This window comes from Solanum pennellii, chromosome 1 (genome assembly GCF_001406875.1).
Source record: "Solanum pennellii chromosome 1, SPENNV200".
NCBI lineage: Eukaryota > Viridiplantae > Streptophyta > Magnoliopsida > Solanales > Solanaceae > Solanum > Solanum pennellii.
The window spans coordinates 34,760,507-34,766,887 of NC_028637.1; positions in this window are offsets into that span (position 1 = coordinate 34,760,507).

Genomic DNA, 6,381 nt, shown 5'->3' on the forward strand with positions numbered 1-6,381 from the left:
CAAGTGACTCTTGAGGGAATTCCTAGGAAGGTGTTCTAATGTATGTTTCTATGTAAATGTTGCTTATGTATGAATTTTTAGTAATTTTCTACTTGTTGTGATGAATTGCATGGCATGAGGCCTAATAGATCTATGTGGTGGATCTTGTCCTTATATGCACTTTGTTGGTCTAAATCACTATATGATTAAGGTCTTATAAGGCATTGATGTTAAATGAAGTAGTATATGTGCAAGTTGATGTAGCTTACTGTAAAACTCTTATGGTAGTGGATTAAATAAGTATTTGATGTATTGTACTTCTATGATGGTATGTGTTGGCTTATGTAAGTTGTATGAATGATTCCTTATGGCCTTAAGGTAATGCATTGCACCAAGTATCACTAGAGGGTTACAAGAGATTTAAGAATTTAAAGAAAAAGATGTTCACTATTAAAGGAAAAATGCTCATTGCTAACGCAAATAGCTCACTGTAAAGTGACACTAAAAAGTGGTCTAAATTCTTTATGTGATTTAATATGACGTTTGGATTTTGGATATGTCTATATGCAACATTTGAATGATATAAATTCTATTGTATAAGGATTTTATGAATATTTACTCAAATAGGTATGAAGTATGATTTCAAGAAAGTCTCACTTTTATATGTATATTTTTTCATGGTTGTCATACTTAGTGAATTCTTGTACTAACTCCATTCTTCACTACTTTTTACTCAAAGTGTAGGTTATGGATGCTTAAAGGATTTCTCAACATGATGAGGAGCTTGATATGTGAATTCCCAAGCTCAAGGAAAGAAATCCTAAAGTTCAAGGATCTCCTACTTATGTTTACTGGAAAAGTCATATAAACTGTATAGTTAAGTATTATGTTATAAGAGTCGTGTCCCTATTGTACTCTTATGATGTTGTGTCTAGGATGGTAAAGAGACTTAAGGTCTAAATATGTACTTATTGGTAAGATTTCCCTACTTCTTCTACTTTTCTATAGAATTGATTGTTGAATTGGCCTTGTATGGCCTTGTGTGGTATGGTCCACTTATGGTGGTGGTTCTTACTTTCTGGTCAATCTATATATGTTTTTATCATGGCCTTGAATGCAAGTTATGAATTTATGGAGTGTGGTTATGATGATCACACAATGTGAAGTACAATGCCTAGTGTCTTCATCTAGTATCATGTTCTATGTGTGCTAATGGTGTCTTCAACATTTGAATGAAGTTGTTAGGGTTATGTTTTGTGTAGATGCTGCCATTGATGAAGTGATAATGGTGAATGACCCCTATCTATGTACCCGTATATGAATGTGTGATCTTAGCGAATGTTTGGAGTCTTGGATGCAATGTTGAAGGTGTCTTGTCACCTATGATATAAAGTGATGTAGATTCTATGTATGAATGTGTGTGGTGATCGTTGGAAGGCCGCTGCGTCACCAATATGTTAAGTGTCATTATGTGATCATGTTGTCCAGTGTACACAGACACCTTATGCATGTTAATAATTAGTATAGGTTGATGGTGTCTAATGAAAGAATAATTCTCATATGCACCAACGGTTATTACTATGCATGTAAAATATATGTCCATGAATTGTAGGAAATGGAATGGAGCTTTTTCTATACAATGCACTTGTCTACCTTGATATAATACTTCCTAGGGTGATTACACTATGTACATGAATGTGAATTTATGATTAAACTATGAATATGAAAGTATATGCTATTATGTCAGGTATATGATATGATGAAGTATGATTATTTGTAGTGTCTAAATGTGTTTATGTGAAAGGAATTATTATATAAGTACACAACATACACATGAAAGCATATCTATGAAGCATGTATGATAATCTAGTAAAGTAGGGTCTCTTGAAAGGTATTCACAATTGTACTCTAAACTAGACTATGCTTGAATATTCTATGTCCATGTGAAAGGTTTTCTCACATGATTTACGTTGATAAAAGTACGATTCTCATCTATAACCAATGATCTATGCATATGATGAGTTAATCTCCTACGGATTATTTTATGAAGAAAAAGTTAATAAAGGCTTTTAAATAAAGTAATGTTAGCTTAGCATCTAGTAAACTTGACAATTAGGGGTGTCCCTTCCCAATGTGGAAGGTATTTTCACCAATTTCTCATGAGATGGAAACCTCCACGTCTACTGATTCAAGGTTTCTAGTAACAATCTCTCAGTTCCATAACTACGTTCCTTCGTAGGATATAGCTAGTGAATCCACTTAGATAAGCTATCATGTATGGTTCTACCTTGGTAAGTAGAGAACCTCTTTTCGGTGGGGGGTTGTATGAAACTGGATTCCATGTTTAGATGACATGGTCTAGTGGTTTTTAAGGCGAAGTTTTCATAATGTAAAATAGACAATGGATGTAATGTAATGATCCCTAACTAGGATAACCTAAGATAAGTTGCCTAGTGTAGGTGAGAATAATGAACTTACCTATGCAATTGCACAAGTAGCTCTTGAAGGGAGTTCTAGGAAGTCGTTCTATATATATATGCATAGGTATATGTCTCCATGCATGATTCTATGGTATTGACTTATTTGCATGATAGTATGTATTGTATAAGTCTTGTAGTGTCTATGTGATGAGGTCTTTGTTTAGATGCATAATATTGGTCTTATGGACTATATGATAGAGGTCTTACCTTGAATATGCATGATGTTGGTCTTGTTGACTTTATGAATAAGGTCTTACTTTGTATGTACGAAGTTGTCTATACTTGTCATGTTGATGTATGATGATGATGATAAGGCTTGTGATATCCTTATGAGTTTACTAAGTATGTGTGAGGTAATGGAACTTCACATGTACATTGCACTAGTAGTCTAAGATTGACATTATGAGTGAGGTCTTATGAGGTCTAAATAAAATGGAGTCCAAATATGATATTGCTGACTATTACTTTTTATGATGTTGTTGGTAGTCTTGACTTGTATGTTGTCTTGGAATGAGTATCCTATGTGGTGTATAAAGCATGTTGAGTCATGGATGAAGTATATGTCTTCTGATATGCTACGTTTTCATGAATGTCTCTGTTTGATTTAATTTAGGTAACATGAATGATCACCTTAGTGACCTTAAGGTGATGCTTGAGTGTGGGTAGTGAAATGGGGCACTATTCATGCATTGCACCAAGTGTTACTAGAGGGTTATGTAGGGGTAAAAGACTTCAGGTAAAAGAATGAATTAAGTTATGAAAGGCTAAATGAACTTTAAATGAATTATGTGGCTTTATGTGATCTCATGTATAGTTTCTATGCCTATCTATAGTATATGAGCTATCTTGTACTTATTGTATCAACATTTTATGAAGTTCTATTAAAAGGCATGATGCATGGTTTTGTAACTAAATGTCCCTTTTAAATGCATGTTTTTGCATGGTTGTCATACTTAGTGCATTCTTATAGTAACACTATTCTTCTTCACCGTTTTACACAAAGTGTAGGTTATGGATGCTTAAAGGATGTCTCTTAAAGTGAAGGGCTTGGATAACTTCCCCAAGTTCAAGGAAAGGATCCTTATATTTCAAGGATTTCCTGTCATGTTTATGTTCAATGTTATGTAATAGTTTAGTTATTGTTATATGTTGATAAAGGTTGTATCTCTATTCTACTCTATTGATGTTGAGTCTAATATGACAATAGATACTTAGAGTCTAACTATGTAGTAAGACTTGCATTGTATGAAAATTGTAAATTTTTCGCTAAATTTACTTATGAAAATGTGATGAATGATGACTATAGGCTTGTATAAGACCTCCAAGAGGTCAAGTACGTCATGTTACTTCTATGGGGTTCCCTGGTCATGACATTATCTATGTTTGTTGGATCATTTTCCCTTGATTTATTAATAATTTTTTTAAAGTAAAGAGAAAATGATTCAGGCAAACATAGGTGAGATGAGATGAAATGAATGGGTGTGTATCCATGTGACTGAAGTACAAAGTCATTTTCTTGAAGCAATCGAAGATGGCCGTTTTTCAAAAAGGTCTCATGGCACTATTTTGTTCAACAACAATGATTAGCTATTGTTTTAATCATGTGTGCTTTACTAAAGATTCTATGGATTGATTATTGTTCACTCATATGGTTCTTTAAGTAGATATTGTACAAGTTCAAGGATAGGGTTGAAACTTAAAATGTATGTGGGAACAACAAAATAATGTTGGATTTAAGATGGTCCTTTACAAGACTAGCCCGATTCATGTTCGTCATACCCAAAGGTCCGTTAGATATTGTTGGAGGCTACTCCACCCTAAACCCTATTTTTATTGTGTGGTATAGGGTTCAGGGTAGATTAGCCTCCAACAATCTCTAAGCCACTTCTGGATTTGAAGAACACATATTGAGCTAGTCTTTCAGAGGCGCATGTTCTATTCAACAAAATTGTGATGTCTACACATCCATTTATAGTTTAAACCATACCCCTGAACATGCATACAATCTAATAAATAAAATCATTGGCAAAGAACTACCATCAGTCTGTATAATCTTTATAAAAAATACAAATTATGAAAAATCAACTAATCTTTGTCGTTGAATGCACTAGTGGCATGACACTTTTCTGGAATACAATAATTTCTTATTACCTCGAGAAAATAATTAAGTACTCAGTCACATCCACATGCACCCCATCATCTGACCTTTGTTTGCTTCAATCTTTTTTCTTTTAACTAGTTAATTAATTATTTTGAAATTAAAAAAAATACTAATTATTCAGTTGATAACCTTCCAAGCAAACATAATTCCGATTAAACCGTTATATTTGTCATTTATTTTATCGTTATAAATTTAGTGAAGATTAGGTCCTGTTTGGCTTGAGGTTCTATAAATTGAGTCGTGTTGACGATTAAATATAGTGAAATATGTGTTTTAAAATCTCTTTTTAAAGAGCAATTGTGAGATAACATATTTGTGCAAAACTTTTAAGTAAATGAATTAAACCTCACGTATCAAGGAATGCCCAGATAAGTTTAATCTGACTATTTCAAAGCCAAGAATGCTGACTTGTTGCCTAATAATTTCCTTGCATGTTCGATCAAGTTTTAGAAGAATGAAATCATGCAGAATGTAGTGAGTCAAATTTCACACATGTAGTTGTACAAATAGAAAAGTTTGATCTTCTCTATGAGGAAACTTATGATTTCAATTTGCATTAGACATAATTATATGAAGATATCAATAAATTAATGAAATAAAATGTGCTTGTAGAGGAGGCACCCAACCATGAAGTAGTTTTTGAATGTCTTTTTGTTGTAGAAACTTTTATTTTTTTTTAATTTTTTTTTCATATTTTGGGGTTGAAAGATGTTAGAAGTAGATAATTATGTTTAAATGTAAAAACATGTTCATGATTCATTAATGGTTGTCACAACTATTGATGTATTGGTGAAATGCTTTATAATATTCTAATTGCATTTGTTGGGGATCGATACATTCATGGAGAATTTGAATTTTTTATTTGCCAGCTTGCAAAATTTACATCCCCAGGAAATGTATAAACTTTTAGAAGCATAAATTTTTTATCATATAAATCTGAAAGTTAAGATTCGATTTATTTTGGAGTGTCAAATATATTTTTTATCATATAAATCTGAAAGTTAACATGTTTCCTAGTTAAGATAGGAATTTTTGACATGTTCTGACTAGCATGATTTGGTTAATTATCGTGAAGATTGTTGGCTATTTAACCCTTTATTACAAGGCTGACATACACATCTCATGTGCGATAGATTCGTCTCTCCTCCCTTAAAAGTTATGTAAACAAATAATTTATTCTTCTCCCCTCCTTGAAATTCTTGTGCACTTGGAATATATAATTAGGCATGTTATATTACGTTATAAAACTGTTATACAGTAGTTACAATAACCAATAGATTATAACTTTCTTTTCTATTTTTGTGATATTTTATGTCCCATTTCTTATTATTTTATTTTTTTTCTACAATAATTATTGTTGACACCTAATTTTCGACCCTCCCCGATAATAATTAAAGGCCTCTCAATTCTAACGATTCGAAATAAATAGATTAAAGTTTAAAGAATTTATTTAAAATAAAAATGGTTTTCAAGTTATTCTAATTTAATGTTGTTATATTTGTAGCTTTTTTAAATAGTGTATGTCTTGCACAAGTGTGTATATAATTAGTATATTTTATGATTATTCGGAAGTTGTCTCAAAGGATTTTGTTAACTAGTTTAATTTAATTATTGATTATGCATATATGTACATACGTTTCAAGTCGATTAACTTACGATTAAATTAGTTAATTCGTTTCATCAATTTTTGAGAAACTCCTTAATTAATTCGCATTCATTCATCTGGATTTTATTGGCTAAATCAATTTGGTTCATTTGCTA